The 25,853-nt window shown below is 36.5% G+C and overlaps 1 protein-coding gene and 1 long non-coding RNA gene across 8 annotated transcripts in view; one reads left to right on the top strand and one right to left on the bottom strand.

The window, feature by feature from the left end:
• The window catches only part of LOC138332125 (lactose-binding lectin l-2-like), a 387,766-nt gene that overhangs the window by 165,555 nt on the left and 196,358 nt on the right, over positions 1 to 25,853 (bottom strand). The gene's annotated exons all lie outside the window — the stretch shown is intronic.
• On the top strand, positions 1,815 to 24,783 carry LOC138332120 (uncharacterized). The gene is made up of 3 exons (XR_011209773.1): positions 1,815 to 1,876; positions 8,610 to 8,738; positions 20,538 to 24,783. It is a non-coding gene; the product is annotated as an uncharacterized lncRNA (long non-coding RNA).

Raw genomic sequence — 25,853 nt, 5'->3', positions numbered from 1 at the left:
TTGTGTAGGCGTGGCGAATTGAATCCTTAGAGCGACATTGAAAATAAACTTTATTTATTCAACTTAGGCAAATCACTTTCGATGGCCCGGATATAAACGCTCGAGGGATCTTAGAGTGGGAGAAAACCGGAGTGCTCGGAGAAAACCCGTGTGATCAAGCAGGTGATCTCTATATATTTAATCATAACCTTTTCACATCCGTGCCGGGAATCGAACCCAGGTCGGCTAGCATAGGGGAAAGGCGAGTGGCTCAGTAACCACTACACCACCCGATCACCCCGTGCTACATTCCATCCGTGGTGCGACATTCAATCCATGGTGCGACATTCAACCCGTGGTGCGACATTCAATCCGTGGTGCGACATTCAATTCGTGGTATTTATATTTTTCACTGGTGTGTCTCGGCTAGGGGACAGAGCCCACAGCCTATCCCAATCTCCATATAGAAGGCCAAAAGTTAAGTGTTATCAATGAAGACGTAAGAAAGAAAGAAAAATGATATCCTTAATAGTCGCCTTTTATAATCATGCAATTTAGGGGCAGCAGGTACAATTCTAATGCCCTACCTGCAGGACAGAAATTCATTCAAATTGACAGGCTAAAATGTATTATCATGTTTTATATGCACTGTAAAATTCTTTATATATATTACATATAAAGATCTGGTGAGGAAAACAAATATTTGTAAGTTATGAGTGTCAAACGACAGCCCTCCAATTTGTACCAACCCTGTATAGACTACAATGTAAATGTATCATATCAAAACGTTCAAGATGGATTTCACCTAGCTTTTCTTGTGTTTCTATGTACCTGAAGATGGCCAAAGGCCGAAAATTTGTGGAAGGAATATTTATACTATTTAATGTTACAATGTAAAGGATTTATTGATAAAACTTTTTTATTGAAAAAAAATATGTTTAAATCTAATCCAAAAAGATTTGATATGACGACATGAAATAAGTAAGTTGTTTTGATTGTATTGAACTTGGGTTACTGTCCAAGCCTTTTTTGCGATTAATTTATTAGACTTTGATCTAAAATTGATGAATTTCCAAACGGAGGCATATCTGTGAATCTGGATAAGCCAAACAGGGTTATTTCCCTTCGACTGAGAGACGTTTTGATCTATATCCACATAAATATTTAAATGACTGAAAAAATGAAACATGCATCTTCTACATTGATTTTAAAAAGTCGATATTACTAACAAAATATCATTCCAAACCAGAACATATATTAAATACAATCTACATATTCATGTAAAAACCCGATCCATGCCCCTATTTACATGTACATGAATCGGGTGGTCTTCATTGAAAACAAGGATGAAAGGGTCAAAAGCAAAGGTCATGAAAGTAACACTGGAGCATAATTTAAGCCAAGAACAGTTCTATGGAAAAAATATCATCAAAATTATTGATTGTCTATAATCTTAATTTACATTTGATAAAAAAAATCAGGAAAATCATTTTCCTTGGTCTTTGGCATGATAATGAAAAATTAAATTTGTTATGAAGATTGGATTTGTGTCTGGGTTCGGCTTACACAAAGTTTCCGCCACTCACAAACACGCACACGTGTGTGTTTGTTTACATGGTGTACTCTTACAGTAGTCTAAAAATAATATCCAATGAAATGACAATGCTTTCGTACATAGTTTAGCGAAAAAATCATAAAAAGTAATTATAATACTATAATATCTTTACGGAATATAGTATATTAAATATTTTAGTTTTCTAAATGACATTACTATTTTTGATAAAATTTATAAAGTATTTATTATCCAATCAGCTACCGTCTTTAAATTTAGAGCGATACTTGGCGGGCATATTTTTTCTGCATCTGCAACTGCTGGCAGCGATTCCTCCGATAAAAGGTAAAATTCAGACGATGAAATGTTTTGTCATCCAAAATAGTCGTAGTGGTTTTAATACACACACATATAACTCCCCACTGAAAATGTTTCCATTGCCAATTATTAATTTTAAAGTGGTTTTTAGAGCATATTACTTCTCCAACATATCGACTAGAAAGATGAAATGGACAATTGAACATATTCGGCTGTCACTTCTGTCGACAAGAAAACGAACTAAAAACGTTCTTTTTTCTGTCGAACACGTTGAAATTTATAATAACGACTACTTAAATTTCGACTACGTAATTTTTAAGTCTACAGTATACAAACTGTTATTTATTATACATTTACAAATATAAAATAATATGAATCATGCAAGGCATGGAAAGAGAAAAACTTTACTTGTTTATTTTTTAATTGTATTTCATTGAGTTAAACAAACAATTTCATCTTGCAACAATAAGTGCACGAGCCGGTCCGACAAACCACAAAACAACTATCAGAAAACAGTAATCGCTAAATTAAAACGTCAGTTGACATTTTTGGGAATTTAATATTTAATTTAAAACTTACAGAATCCTTGTTTTTGTTGCTGGGTTAGATGAGGTCCCTGATGAAGGTGAGGGTGTGAGGTATACACAATCCGTCTTCTTTTGTCATTATACTTCCATTCAAACCCAATTATTACTGTTTTCAATCAGCATTTCATGTACATGTATACATACGTGTACGTAGAGTCTGTAACAGATAAAATAATACTCATTAGATAATATGTACGAAATAGTACATAACACAGCATTCATATAATCATACATAACATTCTCACACAACCATGTTCCCACACAACCATGTTCCCACACAACCATGTTCCCATACAATCATGTTCCCACACAATCATTTTCTAACACTATCATGTTCCCACACAATAATTTTCTGACACAATCATATATTCCCATACAACTTCCAACAATCATGTTCACACAATCATGTTCCCCACAATCATATTCCCACACAATCATTTCCCACACAATCATGTTCCACACAATCATTTCCAACACAATCATTTCCCACACAATCATGTTCCACACAATCATGTTCCCACACAATCATGTTCCACACAATCATGTTCCACACAATCATGTTCCCACACAATCATGTTCCACACACAATCATGTTCCCACACATCATGTTCCAACACAATCATGTTCCACACAATCATGTTCCACACAATCATGTTCCACACAATCATGTTCCCACACAATCATGTTCCCACACAATCATGTTCCCACACAATCATGTTCCCACACAATCATGTTCCACACAATCATGTTCCACACAATCATGTTCCCACACAATCATGTTCCCACACAATCATGTTCCCACACAATCATGTTCCCACACAATCATGTTCCCACACAATCATATTCCCACACAATCATGTTCCATACAATCATGTTCCCACACAATCATTTCCACACACAATCATGTTCCCACACAATCATGTTCCCACACAATCATATTCCCACACAATCATGTTCCCACACAATCATGTTCCCACACAATCATCATGTTCCCACACAATCATGTTCCACACATCAGTTCCACAAATCATGTTCCCACACAATTCCAATCATTTCCCACACAATCATGTTCCCACACAATCATGTTCCCACACAATCATGTTCCCACACAATCATGTTCCCACACAATCATGTTCCCACACAATCATGTTCCCACACAATCATGTTCCCACACAATCATGTTCCCACACAATCATGTTCCCACACAATCATGTTCCCACACAATCATGTTCCCACACACAATCATGTTCCCACACAATCATGTTCCCACACAATCATGTTCCAAAATGTTTGTGCATTCAAATGCACATACAAGCTTGTACGATATATGATAAGTATTTGAAACACTGTTACTGACAACACTGAATTAATGTGAAATTGTGTAGATCACAACTTGTTGGTTTGGACTGATCCCATTTCAATTACACTGTATTGATAATATTCTGGTTGTGATGTCACATATTATTTTTATGTGTTAATTGACTTTGTTAAAATTAAAACTATGATTAGTAATTCTCTCAACAATGGTTGGTAACTCATTAAAAAGCTAGGAATTCATGAGTATTAAAATTGCGGCTATAAATAGCTTTTTTGGACATGCTTATGGTATTGGGGACCATATAATGTTTAACTGACATTCTTTATACAGTACTACTGTCAGGGCTGGATGGCGGGAATATTTGTTTCATGTTTGTCCTTGTCTTGTTGACCTTGACTTAAAAAAAAAAAAAAAAACTCTGAGAATCTCAAATGACTATAGCTTTTGATGAGAACAAAAACATTTTGAAATCACTGAGAATCTCAAATGATCATATATTTGTTTAATGACACATTTACAAATCATGCGGATCCTTAGCTGTTTAATGACACATTTACAAATCATGCGGATCCTTAGCTGTTTAATGACACATTTACAAATCATGCGGATCCTTAGCTGTTTAATAACACATTTACAAATCATGCGGATCCTTAGCTGTTTAATGACACATTTACAAATCCCACAGATTCTTTCCTGTCAGAGTTTCTGGTTGATTCATCGAGTTCAGGGACAATACAACCTTGTAAATTTATTGTTTTATTCAGAAAAGTTTCAGGGTATGGAGAACAAAATAATTTAATTAATTCTAATGAATTTTCATTGCAAAACATATTTCATGTTGCATGTAAAGCCAAGCCAATCAGTGGAGATTAATTTTGATGAAGATATTTATTTTGTATCAAATTAGAAAATCTGAGTTACTTTCCTGACAAAATGGCATAAGTTTGATCAAGTTTAGGTGAAAAATGTTATTTTGAAGGTTGCTTGGGTAGAATTAAAGACTTATTTCATACTTTTTTGTCATTGTTGCTGAATTTATATAGAAATAAAGATGGTGATCGCCTGAACACCCTGATGTGTGAACATCCTTTCTTAGTGACTGACAAATGAAGTTAGCATGCAGACATTGTATGATTCTTTTTGAGCTATTATAACAGGTTATAGAATCTTTTTATCATGCAGATAATTTTTAAGATATAGCAGTTTCTTATGAAGACAACTTTCATAAAGGTTCAAAATTTTATTGTCATGATGATTTTCAACCTTCTAAGGTAATTTATCCTTGAGGAATGTCAATTTGAAATTTGCCAGATCAAATTAGCCAACGGAAGGTTCCTAAATCCTTTTGGACATGCTATAACATGAACAATGTGTTTGGATTAGCGGGGTAACCAGTTAATAATGATATACACATATCAAAATAATGATAACTAGGATGTATCTTCATCTATCCAGACAGATGAAGAATTTATTATCTAAAGTTTTATTTCAATATTTTCATTGAAAAAAAAAAAAACAGGTCAATAAATACTTTATTCAAGACAGCTTGCAATATGTGAAAGAAACATTCAAACAAGTTAATAGAAACTTTTGTTGATTTAAGAAAGAAAACTGCTGATTAATTTTTGGATGACCTTTAAATAGTAAGTGAATGATGGAGTGAAATCAGGGTAAGCTAAAAAAAAACATTGAGAAGAAATGACAGGACCAGAGAATTCTGAGTGCTACAAAAGAAACTATTTACAGATATGCTACACAACTGATGATTGGTGATTTTTCTGTATCAAAAACAGGAGCAGACAAATTATTATTGTTGAAATGAATGGTATATTGTTTGTGACCTATCGGCTACTAGCATCTTTAAACTAAGGGTATAAATACAGAAAGTAAAAGATAGAATGAAAAGGATAAGTCTAAAATAATCAGAGGGATTCGGAAAAGTAGAATGATGGGGGGAAAGTTGAATAATGATAAATAAGTTGTATAAATTGAATGAAAATACAGAAATAAAAATATAAGAAAAAAGCTTTGAGATAATGATAAGTTAAAAAATAGTATAACAAGATTGAGAGAATTGTATGGAGTGTTTCTATAACTAGGGTCATTGTTCAGACTGTATATAGTGTACATCCTGTTGCTAACAGAATGTAATTGATCTCATATGATCTATATAAGGCTTCAATAAAGGATGAAGACTTCAGAATGTGACCCATGGATACCACCACGGGCAGTGATGACCTATTTCCTCGGCTCTTAATAATATTTCTGATATTATTAGGAAGACATTTTTTGTGAGCATCTTGAGGTGAAAGCAGGGGACTGACCTAGCGATCCTTCGTTAATTGTCATTATCCTGTAGGGGTGGGCGATAGTGTCGCTGGGTCTGGTTATCATATGAAAATGCAAAACGATATGTCACTTTATGATTTTCACAGTTACACTCCTATAATCTTTGTACCCACCGAGTATTAACCTTTGATTATCAAATGACTATAGCTTAACCCTTTAAGATTGAAATGATTTAATGACTTTAATATTGTTGTCTTCCATAATCAACCATCTTTTCACACCAATTTCAGGCCTTTTTTCATCATTATTTGGAGAGGATTTTTGGCCCCATTCTCCATGGCAAAGCCCCTAAATATTTCCCAATTCAAGCCTTAAATTGCCCAAAATCAGAGTTTCTTGAAAACTATCCAAAATATTGCATGGACTTAGCTGGTTAAGGCTTTAAATATTTGTGAATTGGCTTCAGAAAAGTACATAAACTACACTGGAAATATAAAAAAATCTTATTTGTCATGCTTTATTTCATATTTTAATTTTTTTCCCAAATCTTAGTTTATCGTGCATTTTCCCAAATTCAAAGATGAGCCCCATTCCCAAAGAAGTGAGAAAAAGCTCTGAATTTTTACCTCCGTCATTGTTATTCCAATCGATTGAAAGAAACACACATTTGAATATTTTCTCCATCACAATTAATGGTGACAGTAACTTAAACAAAAGATTCAGCAGTGTCAAACTGTAACTCTGTGTAATAAACGTTCGGCTGGTCAAACTATCAAAGTGGTCATCTTGTCCAGATTATTATGTTAATATTATTTTTGTGGTTGAATGCATCTATAAAACAAGAAATCGAGTGATAATATTGTGTAACAGACAGAAATGAAGTTAGTTTGGTGTTTGTTGTGGATAGATAAGATTTGGACCAAATTGGAGAAGTCTTATCGTAAACAGCATACTGTGTTTGTACACAGGTGAAAGGCTGTCAAATGGGCTTTGTGCCATACATTCACCTAATAACAGATAGTTTGACCTATGACATTGATCACGATAAAATCAATTCAAAATCAAGAATGGATACAAATAAAATTACTGGTGACAGCTCTTTGCTGCCACCATTGTTAGTTTTTCTAGGCCTGCTTTCTTGAATTATGTAAAATACATGTGTATGTTTGATTTTCAACATACTGCATATTGGAATCATCTGAATTAATAAATAGGATTTGTCTTATCACCATTATTTGGAAACTTAATTATTAACAGGAAAGAAAAAGAGACCTCTTCCATTGGAATGAATGGGATAGGGGTCACTTTTGGCCTAAAGTCATGGATTATATAATCGTTACTAAAGGTTGTACATGATTTCAGGTCAATACAGACTTTTGGTCCTCCTGGTCTACCGATGTCCATATTGTCTAAGTTGTGCCTGTCTATCTTTTTAGTCTGGAACTCCAGACTATGATCACTATATCACCTAAGTAATTTAAGATGATATTCTATTAAGTGGACCATAAGTAGGTCATATATATTTTATTGTCCTATATCTCCCTAACAACATATGTCATTGTAACCTGATGTTATGGTTGTATAAAAATTAGATCACTGTGACCTACATTTCTACCTTATTGAAATAATCAGTTATGTGGTCTTTAGAATCTTTCATTCATTTGATGACTTAATTTGACAAGTTATCCAGGAGCAGGTAATTTGTACCAAAAGTATGTCACCGTGACCTATATTTTAACCCTTTATATCTAGACTTTATGTCTTATGTCTATTTGAATGAGGTCATGATATAATGTCATAAATGAAGCTGCAAATGTGATCTAGGGCAAATCAGTTGCGTAGGTCATTTGACAGCTATCAAATGGAACTTATGTTTTCTTGGTGATCCATCAGACCACTAGCCTAAAAATGTCCTTCCAATATTTTGGTGGTTTTGGGCTACCACTAGTATCAAAAACCTGAATGATCATTGTGAGGCTGTTTTAGATTAGTTGTCAGTCTGCTTTGTCTTTTGTTGCATGCAGAAGTTTAATGGACTTGTGATTTTGATGATTTAGGATTTCAACTTTCTATTTTGCGTAGTCAGTATTTTGTTGGCAAAATGGCAAAATTTGCTGAAATCTACTTGATTTGATGTATATATTCAAGATGTTTCATTATAAGGAGTTTTATATGCTTCTGATGATGTCCATCAACTTCTTCTTTCATCAGCAGATATTTTCAGCTTCTTAAGACCCCAGAATGTCTTAAGTTGCTGTGAATAGCTAAGTATAACGTTATGTAGTACAATAACATAGTGATTGTTATCTTTGAGAGAGTAACCAGCTGATACATTGTGTGTATACAAGTCACTATCAAAACTTGGCTTTGACATCAGATAAGGGCTTGCTGATGACTGGTGGTAGGAGATGTTTCCTACCTATTGTTTTAGCAGAGTTTCTATGGTACATGCTTTGGTTTCTCAGCTCAGGGTGCCTCGGTGTATTCTGGGAGGTAAACAAAAATTATAAGGCACATATGTACATGTTACAACACAGCTCCAGTATAAAAACATTTCTCCTTGTAGAAAGGACTTTCTGATAGCTTATCAGCCCTATTGGATAATGGTATAGGGGAGGTAATTGTGAATTCCGCAGTAATTTCCTAGACAATATTTCACCCCGAAGAAAGAACAAATAGACCATGGAATATACAGGTATGATTTGATTTCTTAATATCATTAATGTGTTTATCATGAATTCTACTTATCGTTTATTGAATGATGTGATGACAAATTTATTGATGAGAAAGAGAAGTTATAAAAATTTGTAAACATGGTTATAAATGGATGATGCTGATAAATTGTATTTAAAGTCATGCAAAGATGTATGTTAGGAGAGGGGTGAAAGGGGTCAGTACTGATGGGGAATAAGTACATGTGTGAGGGGGTCAGTACTGATGGTGAATAAGTACATGTGTGAGGGTCAGGACTGATGGGGAATAGTACATGTGTGAGGGGTCAGTACTGATGGGAATAAGTACATGTGTGAGGGGTCAGTACTGATGGTGAATAAGTACATGTGTGAGGGGTCAGTACTGATGGTGAATAAGTACATGTGTGAGGGGTCAGTACTGATGGTGAATAAGTACATGTGTGAGGGGTCAGTACTGATGGTGAATAAGTACATGTGTGAGGGGTCAGTACTGATGGGAATAAGTACATGTGTGAGGGGTCAGGACTGATGGGAATAAGTACATGTGTCAGTACTGATGGTGAATAAGTACATGTGGAGGTCAGACTGATGGTGAATAAGTACATGTGTGAGGGGTCAGTACTGATGGGGAATAAGTACATGTGTGAGAGGTCAGTACTGATAGGTGAATAAGTACATGTGTGAGGGGTCAGTACTGATAGGTGAATAAGTACATGTGTGAGGGGTCAGTACTTATGGTGAATAAGTACATGTGTGAGGGGTCAGTACTGATGGTGAATAAGTACATGTGTGAGGGGTCAGTACTGATAGGTGAATAAGTACATGTGTGAGGGGTCAGTACTGATGGTGAATAAGTACATGTGTGAGGGGTCAGTACTGATGGTGAATAAGTACGTGAGGGGGTCAGTACTGATAGGTGAATAAGTACATGTGTGAGGGGTCAGTACTGATGGGGAATAAGTATATGTGTGAGGGGTCAGTACTGATAGGTGAATAAGTACATGTGTGAGGGGTCAGTACTGATGGGGAATAAGTACATGTGTGAGGGGTCAGTACTGATAGGTGAATAAGTACATGTGTGAGGGGTCAGTACTGATGGTGAATAAGTACATGTGTGAGGGGTCAGTACTGATGGTGAATAAGTACATGTGTGAGGGGTCAGTACTGATAGGTGAATAAGTACATGTGTGAGGGGTCAGTACTGATGGTGAATAAGTACATGTGTGAGGGGTCAGTACTGATGGGAATAAGTACATGTGTGAGGGGTCAGTACTGATGGTGAATAAGTACATGTGTGAGGGGTCAGTACTGATGGGGAATAAGTACATGTGTGAGGGGTCAGTACTGATAGGTGAATAAGTACATGTGTGAGGGGTCAGTACTGATAGGGAATAAGTACATGTGTGAGGGGTCAGTACTGATGGGGAATAAGTACATGTGTGAGGGGTCAGTACTGATAGGTGAATAAGTACATGTGTGAGGGGTCAGTACTGATAGGTGAATAAGTACATGTGTGAGGGGTCAGTACTGATAGGTGAATAAGTACATGTGTGAGGGGTCAGTACTGATGGGGAATAAGTACATGTGTGAGGGGTCAGTACTGATGGGTGAATAAGTACATGTGTGAGGGGTCAGTACTGATGGGAATAAGTACATGTGTGAGGGGTCAGTACTGATAGGTGAATAAGTACATGTGTGAGGGGTCAGTACTGATAGGTGAATAAGTACATGTGTGAGGGGTCAGGACTGATGGGGGAATAAGTACATGTGTGAGGGGTCAGTACTGATAGGTGAATAAGTACATGTGTGAGGGGTCAGTACTGATGGGGAATAAGTACATGTGTGAGGGGTCAGTACTGATAGGTGAATAAGTACATGTGTGAGGGGTCAGTACTGATAGGTGAATAAGTACATGTGTGAGGGGTCAGTACTGATGGGGAATAAGTACATGTGTGAGGGGTCAGTACTGATAGGTGAATAAGTACATGTGTGAGGGGTCAGTACTGATGGGGAATAAGTACATGTGTGAGGGGTCAGTACTGATAGGTGAATAAGTACATGTGTGAGGGGTCAGTACTGATAGGTGAATAAGTACATGTGTGAGGGGTCAGTACTGATGGTGAATAAGTACATGTGTGAGGGGTCAGTACTGATGGGGAATAAGTACATGTGTGAGGGGTCAGTACTGATGGTGAATAAGTACATGTGTGAGGGGTCAGTACTGATGGGGAATAAGTACATGTGTGAGGGGTCAGTACTGATAGGTGAATAAGTACATGTGTGAGGGGTCAGTACTGATGGGGGAATAAGTACATGTGTGAGGGGTCAGTACTGATAGGTGAATAAGTACATGTGTGAGGGGTCAGTACTGATGGGGAATAAGTACATGTGTGAGGGGTCAGTACTGATAGGTGAATAAGTACATGTGTGAGGGGTCAGTACTGATGGGGAATAAGTACATGTGTGAGGGGTCAGTACTGATGGGGAATAAGTACATGTGTGAGGGGTCAGTACTGATGGGTGAATAAGTACATGTGTGAGGGGTCAGTACTGATAGGTGAATAAGTACATGTGTGAGGGGTCAGTACTGATAGGGAATAAGTACATGTGTGAGGGGTCAGTACTGATAGGTGAATAAGTACATGTGTGAGGGGTCAGTACTGATGGGGAATAAGTACATGTGTGAGGGGTCAGTACTGATGGGGAATAAGTACATGTGTGAGGGGTCAGTACTGATAGGTGAATAAGTACATGTGTGAGGGGTCAGGACTGATGGGGGAATAAGTACATGTGTGAGGGGTCAGTACTGATGGGGAATAAGTACATGTGTGAGGGGTCAGTACTGATAGGTGAATAAGTACATGTGTGAGGGGTCAGTACTGATAGGGAATAAGTACATGTGTGAGGGGTCAGTACTGATGGGGAATAAGTACATGTGTGAGGGGTCAGTACTGATGGGGAATAAGTACATGTGTGAGGGGTCAGTACTGATGGGGAATAAGTACATGTGTGAGGGGTCAGTACTGATGGGGAATAAGTACATGTGTGAGGGGTCAGTACTGATGAGGGGTCAGTAATAAGTACATGTGTGAGGGGTCAGTACTGATCAGGGGAATAAAGTAAGTAATAAGTACATGTGTGAGGGGTCAGTACTGTACATGTGTGAGGGGTACATGTACATGTGTGAGGGGTCAGTACAAATAGGGAATAAGTACATGTGTGTGTGAAGAAGGAATTGATACAAGATTTAATTTGTACAAGAAGGAATTGATACAAGATTTAATTAGTACAAGAAGGAATTGATACAAGATTTAATTAGTACAAGAAGGAATTGATACAAGATTTATTAGGTCACCTGAGACGAAGTCTCAAGTGACCTATTCTAATCGCCTTTTGTCCGTCGTCCTGCGTCGTGCGTCGTGCGTCGTCCGTCGTATGTCCGTAAACAATTTACATTTTCGACTTCTTCTCCAAAACTGCTGAAGCAATTTCAATGATATTTTGCACAAACCTTCTAAGGCATAAGGCAAATCAAAATTGTGAATTATATGGTCCCCACCCCCCAGGGGGCTGTGGGAGGGGCAAAAAGGGTAAAATTGAGTAAAATTTCAAAAATCTTCTTCTCTACTCACAGATGTGGTAGAATCAAATACTCTTCATAGATAGAAAGGTCTTAAGGTCCTTTACAAAAATTGTGAATTATATGACCCTGGGGTCTCTAGTTTCCTCCTGGGGAGGGGGTTAAGTTTACTATACTTTATATTGAGAAAACACATTTTTTGCGCATTATTTGGTCATTTGTTGTAGGAAATGAGTCAAATGTTGTCAGAATTATCAGTATGAGATGGCCATTTAATCCTATTAACAATTTTTCTATAACTGACCCCCAGGGGGCCTTAGAGGCGGGGTCAAAAGGGGTCAAATAGGCTAAAACTTTAACCAAGAAGGAATTGATACAAGATTTAATTCAGTACAAGAAGCGATTGATACAAGATAATTAGTACAAGAAGGGATTGATACAAGATACAAGTAGGGGTCTCTTGTTTCAAGATGGGAGGGGTCAAGTTTACTATAGTTTAAATAGGAAATTGATATTAAGAGCATTTTTTGCTCAATTTCAAGAAGGAAATGAGTCATACTATTTTATTTAATTAGTAGCAAGAAGGAATAGCATTTTAGATATAATTATACAAGAGGGGAATCCTGGCTGAATTGGCTACAGATGGAATTGACTACAAAGGGTCAAGAAGTTAAAAGATCTTTCAAAAATCATACTAAAATTGTGTACAGTGAAGATATACAAGATTTAATTAGTACAAGAAGGGATCCTACAGGATTTAAATCAGGTAACAAGAACTGTGAATTATGAAACAAGATCTAATCTAGTACACCCTGAGGGAATCCAAGATTTACAAAGATTTAGTTTCAAGGGGAATTGATACAAGGAATTGATACAAGATTTTACAAGACAAGATTTAATTAGTACAAGGAATTGATACAAGATTTAATTAGTACAAGAAGGGAATTGATACAAGATTTAATTAGTACATTTGATTCAATTAATTGAGTAAAGAAGGAATTGATTTACAAGATTGATACAAGATTTAATTAGTACAAGAAGGAATTGATTGGAATACAAGATTTAATTAGTACAAGAAGGAATTGATACAAGATATAATTAGTACAAGAGGGATTGATAAAATTAGTACAAGAGGAATTGATACAAGATTTAATTTGTACAAGAAGGAATTGATACAAGATTTAATTAGTACAAGAAGGAATTGATACAAGATTTAATTTGTACAAGAAGGAATTATTACAAGATTTAATTAGTACAAGAAGGATTTGATACAAGATTAATAGTACAAGAAGGGATTGATACAAGATTTAATTAGTACAAGAAGGAATTGATACAAGATTTAATTAGTACAAGAAGGAATTGATACAAGATTTAATTTACAAGAAGGAATTGATACAAGATATAATTAGTACAAGAGGAATTGATACAAGATATAATTAGTACAAGAAGGAATTGATACAAGATTTAATTAGTACAAGAAGGAATTGATACAAGATTTAATTAGTACAAGAAGGAATTGATACAAGATTTAATTAGTAAAGAAGGAATTGATACAAGATTTAATTAGTACAAGAAGGAATTGATACAAGATTTAATTAATTAGTACAAGAAGGAATTGATACAAGATTTAATTAGTACAAGAAGGAACTGATACAAGATTTAATTAGTACAAGAAGGAATTGATACAAGATATAATTAGTGCAAGAAGGAATTGATACAAGATTTAATTTGTACAAGAAGGAATTGATACAAGATTTAATTAGTACAAGAAGGAATTGATACAAGATTTAATTAGTACAAGAAGGAATTGATACAAGATTTAATTAGTACAAGAAGGAATTGATACAAGATTTAATTAGTACAAGAAGGAATTGATACAAGATTTAATTAGTACAAGAAGGAATTGATACAAGATTTAATTAGTACAAGAAGGAATTGATACAAGATTTAATTAGTACAAGAAGGAATTGATACAAGATTTAATTTGTACAAGAAGGAATTGATACAAGATTTAATTAGTACAAGAAGGAATTGATACAAGATTTAATTAGTACAAGAAGGAATTGATACAAGATTTAATTAGTACAAGAAGGAATTGATACAAGATTTAATTAGTACAAGAGGGAATTGATACAAGATTTAGTACAAGAAGGAATTGATACAAGATTTAATTTGTACAAGAAGGAATTGATACAAGATTTAATTAGTACAAGAAGGAATTGATACAAGATTTAATTAGTACAAGAAGGAATTGATACAAGATTTAATTAGTACAAGAAGGAATTGATACAGGGATTAAATTGGTACAAGAGGGAATCAATACAAAATTTAATTGGTGCAAGAGTGAATCAATACAAGATTTAATTGGTACAATAGGGAACTGATACAGGATATAATTTGCATAAGGAGAATTTGTACAGGATGAAATTAGTACAAGGGGGAAAAGGTGCACGAGAGAAATAGTAAAAGTGGGAATCGGTATATGGTTGGTTACATATTGGGGGAATAGTAGGAATTTGTACTAAATGGAATCTAAACATGATGGAATCGGGAAAAAAATTAGGTTTGTAGAGGACATTACTGCAGAATGCGGGATTGTTACAGGGAATCCTTGAAGGGGGATTGTTACGGGGAGTCCTTGATGGGGGATTGTTACAGCGGGAATCCTTTAGGGGGATTGTTATGGGGAATCCTTGATGGGGGATTGTTACAGGGAGTCAGTCCTTGATGGGGGATTGTTACGGGGAATCCTTGATGGGAGATTGATACGAGGAATCCTTGATGGGGAATTGTTACGGGGAATCCTTGATGGGGGTGGGGGATTGTTACGGGGAGTCCTTGATGGGGGATTGTTACAGGGAATCCTTTATGGGGGATTATTACAGGGAGTCTTTGATGGGGGATTGTTACAGGGAGTCCTTGATGGGGGATTGTTACGAGGAATCCTTGATGGGGGATTGTTACAGGGAGTCCTTGATGGGGGATTGTTACATGGAGTCTTTGATGGGGGATTGTTACAGGGAATCCTTGATGGGGGATTGTTACGAGGAATCCTTGATGGGGGATTGTTACGAGGAATCCTTGATGTGGGATTGTTACAGGGAGTCCTTGATGGGGCATTCGCGTGAAAAATTCACAAGTATTGTATTTTTAAGAGTGGAAACGACATTGAGGTCATTGATAGCCATATAAACTTACATATTAAAGATAAAAAATGTTGTTGTTTGTAATATTTCAGTCAATTATCAAGCTTTGAATATATGTGTGTAAAATTGTATTTTGAGAAAAACAGACGGTAAAGTAGGGTTATTGAGAGTACAATATTTCCAAAACCGCACGGTCAAATTTCAAATAAAAGCCTTAATAAACAGTTGATCAACCAATCTTTCAGTGAGCAAATTTTAAAGAAAATTAAACGAGGGGAATTTTTTAGGCCTAACTGTATCGAACCACCTTAATATTGATTATTGATGTTTTATATAAATGAGCTTGGACCAACTCCTAGGGGCTGAGGGGTGGGGCCCCAAAAGGGCAAATTTTCTTATTTTAAGCTTTAAAATCCTACTCCTCCTTCATCCTTGGATTGATTTCATCCATATTTGGTGTGAAACATCATTAGGGAAGGACAGTCATATTTTATAGAAATGAGCCTGGTCCGACCCCTAGGGGCTGAGGGGTGGGGCCCCAAACAGGGCAAATTTTCTTAATTTTAGCTTTAAAATCCTACTCCTCCTTCATCCTTGGATGGATTTCATCCATATTTGGTGTGAAACATTATTGGGGAAAGATTTTTGCTGGGCAAACCTCCTGTTTTCAAATTTTCGTCTGCAATTCATAGAATGTAAAAGTACCTCAAAATTTCTTTCAAAATGTTCATATACTGTGCAACTGTATTCTTAATTTGTCGCAGGTGGAGATGGGGAGGGGGTCATTTGGGGGATTATGTATTAGTGTCCATTACAATGAGTACTTGTTTTAGCTTTAAAATTCTCTTTAACCCTTTAGTGGATTTCATCCATATTTTTCGTAAAAGATCGTAGAGGAAGGACTGTCATATTTTATATAAACAAGTTAGGTCCGACCCCTGGGGACAGAGGGGCGGGGCTCAGAATGGGGAATTTTGATTAAATTTTGCTTTAAAAGCCTACTCCTTCCTAACCCTTGAGTGGATTCATGCATCCATATTTTGTGTGAAACATTACTGGAGAAGGACAATCATATTTAATATAAACGAGTTAGGCAAGACCCTAGGGGACAGAGGGGCAGGGCTCAGAAGGGGGAACATATTTTATAAAGGACGAGGTAAGACCCATGGAGATAGAACATCAGGGGTCCAAAATGGAAGCTTTGCTGATATTTGGCTTTGAAATCCGACTCCTCCTTCATCCTTGAATGGGTTAATACCATATATGGATGAAGGGCTACCAAGTTTGTTCAACAAATGACCTTTACCTATTTTAGAAACTTACATATTCAAAAAAAAGTTCCGTGTATTGCTTATATTAATTGTTAACCACTCCATTATACTGTGACTGTTGTTTTGTGCCATGAGTCAGATGACCGTTAAGGCCCTTGGGCCTCTTGTTTATATAGGGATTTTAAGAAATGGTCGCCAAATTTGGCGGCCATTTTTTTAAAATTGTGTCTTTTTTTCGCTTTGAGTAGATCGAGACACAGTTTTACCATTTTTTACTGAAATTGTTTTTACTTAAATCATCACTGCGCCTGCATTTTTAGCTGTATCGAGTTAATCTTTGCTAGGTTCGTGGTAATTAAAATATTGAGCATTAATGTATGAAATGATACACCTTTGTCACTTTAATTTTACATTTTTAGGTCACCTGAGACGAAGTCTCAAGTGACCTATTCTAATCGCCTTTTGTCCGTCGTCGTGCGTCGTGCGTCGTCCGTCGTGCGTCGTCCGTCGTCCGTCGTATGTCCGTAAACAATTTACTTTTTCGACTTCTTCTCCAAAACTGCTGAAGCAATTTCAATGAAATTTTGCACAAACCTTCTAAGGCATAAGGCCAATCAAAATTGTGAATTATATGGTCCCCACCCCCCAGGGGGCTGTGGGAGGGGCCAAAAGGGGTAAAATTGAGTAAAATTTCAAAAATCTTCTTCTCTACTCACAGATGTGGTAGAATCAAATACTCTTCATAGATAGAAAGGTCTTAAGGTCCTTTACAAAAATTGTGAATTATATGACCCTGGGGTCTCTAGTTTCCCCCCTGGGGAGGGGGTTAAGTTTACTATACTTTATATTGAGAAAACACATTTTTGCGCATTATTTGGTCATTTGTAATAGGAAATGAGTCAAATGTTGTCAGAATTATCAGTATGAGATGGCCATTTAATCCTATTAACAAATTTTCTATGACTGACCCTCAGGGGCCTTAGGGGCGGGGTCAAAAGGGGTCAAATAGGCTAAAACTTCAAAAATCTTCTTCTGAAATTCTGGAAATGGTAGAATCAAATACTTTTCATAAGTAGAATGGTCTTAAGGTCCTTTACAAAAATTGTGAATTATATGACCCTGGGGTCTCACGTTTCCTCCTGGGGAGGGGGTCAAGTTTACTATAGTTTATATAGGGAAAACACATTTATGAGCATTTTTTGCTCAATTTTCATTGGAAACGAGTCAAACTTGGTTAGAATTATTAGCCTGAGATAGCATTTTAATATTATATCCACATTGGTTCTGGCCGACCCCCTAGGGGCAGAGGGGCGGGCTAAAAAAGGGTCAAATGGGCTAAAACTTCAAAAATCTTCTTCTGAAATTCTGGAAATGGTAGAAACAAATACTTTTCATAAATAGAAAGGTCTTAAGGTCGTTTACAAAAATTGTGAATTATATGACCCTAGGGTCTCATGTTTCCCCCTGGGGAGGGGGTCAAGTTTACCATAGTTTATATAGGGAAAACACATTTATGAGCATTTTTTGCTCAATTTTCATTGGAAACGAGTCAAACTTGGTTAGTATTATTAGCCTGAGATAGCATTTTAATATCATATCCATATTGGTCCAGGCCGACCCCCTGGGGGCAGAGGGGCGGGGCCAAAAAAGGTCAAATGGGCTAAAACTTCAAAAATATTCGTTTAAAAGTCTGGAAATGGTATAATCAAATACACTTTATAGATGAAAAGGTCTTAAAGTTTCTTTATAAAAATTGTAAATTATATGACCCTGGGGTCTCCTGTTTCCCCTTGGGGAGGGGGTCAAGTTTACTATAGTTTATATAGGAAAAACACATTAATGAGCATATTTTGCTCAATTTTCATAGGAAATGAGTCAAACTTGGTTAGAATTATTAGCCTGAGATAGCATTTTAATATCATATCCACATTGGTCCTGGCCGACCCCCTGGGGGCAGAGGGGCGGGGCTAAAAAAGGGTCAAATAGGCTAAAACTTCAAAAATATTCTTTTAAAAGTCTGGAAATGGTATAATCAAATACACTTTATAGATGAAAAGGTCTTAAAGTTTCTTTATAAAAATTGTAAATTATATGACCCTGGGGTCTCCTGTTTCCCCTTGGGGAGGGGGTCAAGTTTACTATAGTTTATATGGGAAAAACACATTAATGAGCATATTTTGCTCAATTTTCATAGGAAATGAGTCAAACTTGGTTAGAATTATTAGCCTGAGATAGCATTTTAATATCATATCCACGTTGGTTCTGGCCGACCCCCTGGGGGCAGAGGGACGGGACTAAAAAAGGGTCAAATAGGCTAAAACTTCAAAAATCTTCTAAAATTGTGGATATAGTAGAATCAAATAATTATGGATGGAAAGGTCTTCAGGTGTTTTATAAAAATTGTAAATTATATGACCTTGGGGTCTCACTTTACCCCCTGGGGAGGGCTCAAGTTTACTATAGTTTATATAGGAAAAACATATTTGTGAACATTATTTGCCCAATTTTCGTAGGAAATTAGTCAAACTTGATTAGAATTATAAGCCTAAGATATAGCATTTTAACATCCATATCCGCCCACGATGACCCCCTGGGGGACCAGAGGGGCAGGACCAAACAGGGTCAAATTGATTAAAATTTCAAAAAATACCTTGAAGTTCACGTTTGATGGAAGCAAATACTCTTCATAGTCTAAAAAGTCAAATTTATAAATCACTGACCAACTTCAAGGCCCAGCATATAGTGTTTATATGTCTTTAATTTGTTTCATTATTTGTTTCATTATATATTCTAACTCAGGTGACCGTTAAGGCCCATGGGCCTCTTGTAATGGTAAATTGAGCACTTTTATTTTTTACTCTAAAATATAGAAAAATAAAAAATATTCAAATGGGGCAAAAAAATAAGCACACGGACCACCATTTTTCTGCCTGATTTAGAAAGAACAATCATTTCCCTATTGATATGCAAAATATTAACAAAAGTTTAATACCAGAACTTTTTCTATTCAATCTAATTAAAATTAGACTTGTAATTCCGCTCCACTACGATACTCTCTACGTTACGCTCCAATACAAGATCTAACGATGCCCCGCTGGAGGTCACCTCAGCATGACCTCTGGCCTAGAATTGGAACATCTTGGGACGTACTATTATCCGTTCACACTTCGGAATGAATCAACCACACCGAAGATTCCATAGGCGACACGCTGATTGGCTAACCATCGGGGTCATGCTGAGGTGTTATGGTGTATAAGGTCAAGGTCACATTAACAAAAGGAAATTAGATTCACTGTGATAACTATATATAAATCATTTACTAAGGTCCGATTTATCTAGTCTTAGACATCAATGTGCACTAGATTTGTTTTCAGGTGCAAATTAAGGTCAAGGTTAGTGTTTATTTAGATAGAAAATTGGCTTCTATACAAATTCTTTTTTTACGCAAAGTGCCAGCTCTGTACTGCCGAATTCTAACCAAATTGTAGTTGAATGTTGCTGGTTTTTGGTTGTAGGTGACACATTTACTTTCATGGATTCCATATAGTTACCAGAATGAAGAAGCGGAATTGTATTTTGGAGAATAATGAGTTTAATAAACTTTGACTAATAAACGGACAAGTTGATTGTGTTTTGCTGAGTGGAAGGTTGACAGAGTACAAAATTCAAGGCAGTTGTTAATTTTTCAGGTTTATAGTTTTTTGTTACAATTAAGTCCTCTCCTAAATATTTCACCAAAGGATTTGTTCCAAAAAAGACAAAGTTTGGAACTGATTAATCAGACGAAGAACATTCATATTTCAGGTCTCCAATTAAAAGTTTGAATAGAAACTTGCTGATTCAGCTGGCTTCACACTGATCTATGATGGAATCCATTAGAGCCAGGTAGTGGTGTGAACAGTTGTGGGACGACAGATTACACAATGACTAAGTAAGCAGGGACCAACACTTCTACAATATTGGATTGGAAAATAAAGTTTTTTTCAGATGGTGTTGCTGAGAAACAGATATTTTGGTGAAGATTTTGTCGTTAGTGGATTGTCCTGGTGTACTTGGCCACCCTTTGGAGTAATTGTCTATCGTTGACAAGGACAAATTATCTAGGGTCAAGGTAAATGAGTTTTTAGGCCCTCTGACAGTATTTGGTCACAGAGTGCACAGAGATGGTCCTGGTTATTTCTCAATTCTTTGACAAACATCAGCTAGAGGAAGATTGCTTCTAAGTTTTTTAAGAGGAAGATTGCTTTTTGTTCTCACCGATTCTACAACTATCAATATCTGATATATTAAATCACATGATTTATATATTGTAAGGAGATATCAGATACATGTTAAGGATGTTATAAGTTGTCCAACCCGCTGTTTGTCACAGCATGGATGACCTCCCTTTATCTATGTGAAGAGGAGAAATGTAAATATGCTTTAATTTGGTTAGCTTCCAAAATATTTGGAAGATATTGTTGATATTTGGCTCACTGCATGGTGTTGATGTTTTGTGCTTGAGACAAACAAAAAAACTCTAAAAAGCCTAGCTGTTCCCTTCATGTTGCATGGAGACTTAAATATGCCACATTTGATCAATGTGTTTTAAGGCCTTTTGGATAATCAACATGTTGTCCTGATTTTGAAATCTGTAAAAGATATCCAGTGTACTTAGAGCGTGATATCAGTATACCAATATTGTCTTTTTGGTAAGGTACTTGGGAATTCTGCGTGAAATACCACAATCATACAAGACAGAAAATCAGAGGAATTATAGGTAAAATGGTATTTAATCGCAATTAAAAATTAAAAAAACTCACCCAGTCAAATTGTAGTGTTGTCACGCTGTACTGTACTGTCCATATTTGCTGTCACATGACACATGCCACCATTTTGGAGGAGAGTAAACCACGCCCATCAGGTCCCAGATTGTAGGGGAACAGCTGTGGGTACAGATGGAGTGATATCAGCCTTATGTAAGTAGGGCATGCAGATGATATTCAAAGCAAAAGCATGAAAAGAAACACAACACCACGATTACTTTGATTTCTCTGTGATAATTAGATTTGAAATTAAAAAAAAATCATCTACCAGTTAATAGCATCAAGTCTGATAAAAAATACAGCCCATTTACAATGCTAGAATATCTGGGTAAATATCTTTATTGATGGCAGTTGACACATGTTATATAAAATTCTTTGGAATTTACAAAGAATACATTAAAGTGCTTGCTAAATGGGCTGCATAATGTGTTTGACGTTGACAACCTTGAAATGATAGTAGGCTGCAGACACCAGTATCACGTGTGATACCTGGGGCCATTTGGGTAATTTGTTTACCTATAGCTCACTAGATGATGGGACGGTTTGATCTTTATTGATAGCATCTTTGCATCTTTGCCCTGTCCTAGGTTTGTCGTGTAGAAAGTTCTGTCAGCCTCCAACAAGGACTCCCAGATTGTAACAGCGGTGTTCATCTGAGTGTGGCAACTACACAAGCTGTTAGCTGTTTTCATAACACTCGTTTTAATTGGTCCAACGATGGCTGTCTGTCGCCACCTTGTCTGCCGTTATAAAACATTGATATGGCTGCACTTTCTTGTTTCGTATAGCGTTCTTCCATTGATACGATCGTGCACACACTGCACTGTTCCCATAGAACACGAGCCACTGGCGCGCGACACAACTTCAAAGGGATGATCCACTTCATCGAACACACATAATTAAAGCGTATTCTTGCGGGATTTCTACGATTTTTACCTCATCAGCAATATTGCATGTTGACAGTCTACTAACATGATGTCTAGGGATAGACTCGAGATTTTAATTTGAGATATGTTCATTTTATTTTTGTTGTTATTCTATTTACTGCAGATTTAAGGTGTAAAACAGCCTATTGAAATGGTGTGATCATCGTAAATGTTCTTTTTACTGGGTCAGGAGTAGTGGGATGAAATATGGATGGCCTGAAGGTTGATCAGGCTCCGGGTAGATTGTTGTTGTTGTGGAAGGGAAGAATTAGAACTGGCTGGGTGGATATAAGTACACATGTAGGATAGGTAGAGCATAACTTGTTGAAGTTAGAGATGGACCAAAATCATCTTTATGAGAATTTAAAATTAGGTAGGAAGAGGATGAAGTTAAGGTGTTACAAGAATATGACACTGTTGTTTTTAGTTAAAATCTATCGTAGTTCAATACCACATATGGTTAATATTGAACACATTTGTCAGGAAATTATGTGTTAAGTTGTGTTGGGTTGGCCATGGAACATTAGTAAGGAATGACCTTGTAGAGAAAGGCCTGTTTGGATGTAAATATCAATCTAGATCGTTGAAAAAAGCCAATCTATGAAACAAAAGCCGGACATTATAACTAATTATAGGCACTTGGGCAAGAACACGAAGGCAATAAAAAGGGTACACTCCTGCTTTATGTGTATGGTAGTGATTATAGAGAGAAATTACCGCCTCCCAGCATATAAACGCAACAACAACTTCATGTTTCGCCCATCCAGCGGTTTTCCTCAGGCCAAATTGATATGATAAAACTTATGACATTTTGGTGGTAAAAAATGGAGTCAAATGAAGAGACGGGATACTATACTGGAATCGATAATGTTGAGGCCCGGCCGGCCGGAAGCCAGAGATTATAAGGGAGTGCTTATCTATATGTGACTGACTCTCTCGTGGTGCTTTTCCTTCCTGTTATGCTCCGTAATATTAAGTTATAGTTGATGTGATAGGGATCGCCATATTATCCAGAGTCTAATATACACAGGTCTATATATTACAACTGTAACATACTTCCTTAACTTTGTAGCATGCTATATTGGGCAGTATTGGTTAATTTATTTTGAAACAATATTGGTTAATTTAGGCGTAGAGGGTCAGTAAGATTTTTAGGGGCAAGGGCGTAGCATATTTATTGTGTTACTTCCGTTAGGGAAATCATTTATATCGAGTGAGGGAAATCATATATATCGAGTGTACATTCAACTCGTGGTATTTGATTTTGGGTTGAATTCATGTCATTAGTAAACTCAAAACACTTGTATAAAAGCAGTAACGATATCCTTGACATTTGTGATGGATTTGTGTGGTAGAGGTGGTCCCGGAAGTCATATTTCCCATTTTATTTCAGTTGGAGATGTGGTCTATGGCATGTGTGTATTCAACTCTTGATATTTGTTTTTGGGTTGAGTTCATGTCATTAAAGATGTTATTTATTTTGTGTTGGCTCTCTCTCTATATATATATAAAACAAAGTAGGAAATGAGCAATGCAATGAAACACAATATTAACCTTTATGTGAAGTTACTAACAAACCATTTCCATTTCCAAACTCTTCCAAAACGTTATAGATTTTAGGCAGAATTATGAACACTTCTATAAGATACATTGAAGAACTCTAAACCAACTACAGCATGGCGACTGATTCTTGCAATTGAATATAAATCAGAAAGCAATACCATTACAACACTATTGCTATTGCAGTCTGCATAAGTTCAACTATCCCAATAGTGGTTACCCCGAATAGAAATAGTATTGCAATAGTTAAAATTGTAGGAACTGGACTAAAATGTAATACTCGCAGAGGTTTAATTGATAGGATAACAGACTAACAGTCGTTATCAAAAGTCACTTTTTCCCCATGCTATTCAATCAAAAACAAACACTGACATTGTTCTCAATGTCAGTGAGTTTGATCATGAATGAGACTTTTAAATCCATGTACCATGTGATACCTGACAAGGTTTGAGGGGGACTATGTGATGGAATGACATCAAAATATGATATTCCACGCTAAAGCTATTTCAGCGGGAAGATTACAAAGAGCTGCATTCAATTACCACTAGAGATAATAAGCCCCCCCCCCCCCCCCTTGGTTATCACATGGTACTTGAATTAGTTCCATTGTCACTGACACTAGCAAAGGGAAGTAACTCTAAACTAAAATTGCTCCAGATGTACGAGAAGAAGTCCAATTTATAGACTGAATTTAATAGAATTAAGAATGCAATACCATTGCAATAGTAGTCTGCATTAGTTAAACTATCCCAATAATGCCCCCCCCCCCCCCCCCCATAGAAAAAAATTGCAGTAGTAATTCTACCATTAAATGCCAGTCAGGATTACCTGCAACGGAATGAATTGGACCAAAATGAAGTACTCGCACAGGTTTGATACGATAACAGACTAATAGTTGTTATCAAAAGTCACTTTTTCCCCATGCTATTCAATCAAAAACAAACACTGACATTGTTCTCAATGTCAGTTTGTTTGATCATGAATGGGACTTTTAAATTCATGTACCATGTGATACCTGACAAGGTGTGTGCAGGACTATTGTTTCTATTAATTCGGTGATGGAATGACGTCAAAAGATGATATCCTGTGCTAACGTCATTTCAACGCCATTATCGGGTATCACGTGGTATGTGAATCAGTCCCATTGTCACTGACACTAGCAAAGGGAAGTAACTCTTAATGAACACTGCACCAGATGTATGACATGCCGTCCAATTCAGACTGAATTAAAGAGAACCCAGAATGCAATACCATTGCAATTATAGTCTGCATTAGTTAAACTATATCCCAATAGTGCCCCCTCCCTCCACAATAGCAGTTGTAACCCTGGTCAATACTAGCAACATTAACCATTCCACTAGAGAGAACTTCTCTAGCTCGATCGATTAAGCGTCAGACTAGTAATCCAGAGGTACTGTGTTCGATCTCTGGCAGAGGCAGTGATTGAATTTATTATAAATCCTGCTCCCCGTTAGTATTGCAATAGTGAAAAATTGTAGGGGATAGTCCTACCATTGAACAACAGTTAGGATTACTTGAAACGGAATGAACTGTACTAAAATGAAGTACTCGCAGAGGTTTAATTGATAGGATAACAGACTAACAGTCGTTATCAAAAGTCACTTTTTCCCCATGCTATTCAATCAAAAACAAACACTGACATTGTTCTCAATGTCAGTGAGTTTGATCATGAACGAGCTTTTAAATCCATGTACCATGTGATACCTGACAAGGTTTGAGGGGGACTATGTGATGGAATGACATCAAAATATGATATTCCACGCTAAAGCTATTTCAGCGGGAAGATTACAAAGAGCTGCATTCAATTA

This window comes from Argopecten irradians, chromosome 9 (genome assembly GCF_041381155.1).
Source record: "Argopecten irradians isolate NY chromosome 9, Ai_NY, whole genome shotgun sequence".
Taxonomy (NCBI): Eukaryota; Metazoa; Mollusca; class Bivalvia; order Pectinida; family Pectinidae; genus Argopecten; species Argopecten irradians.
Note: the sequence above shows the minus strand (reverse complement) of the source record. Positions and strands in the feature narration are given on the sequence as shown.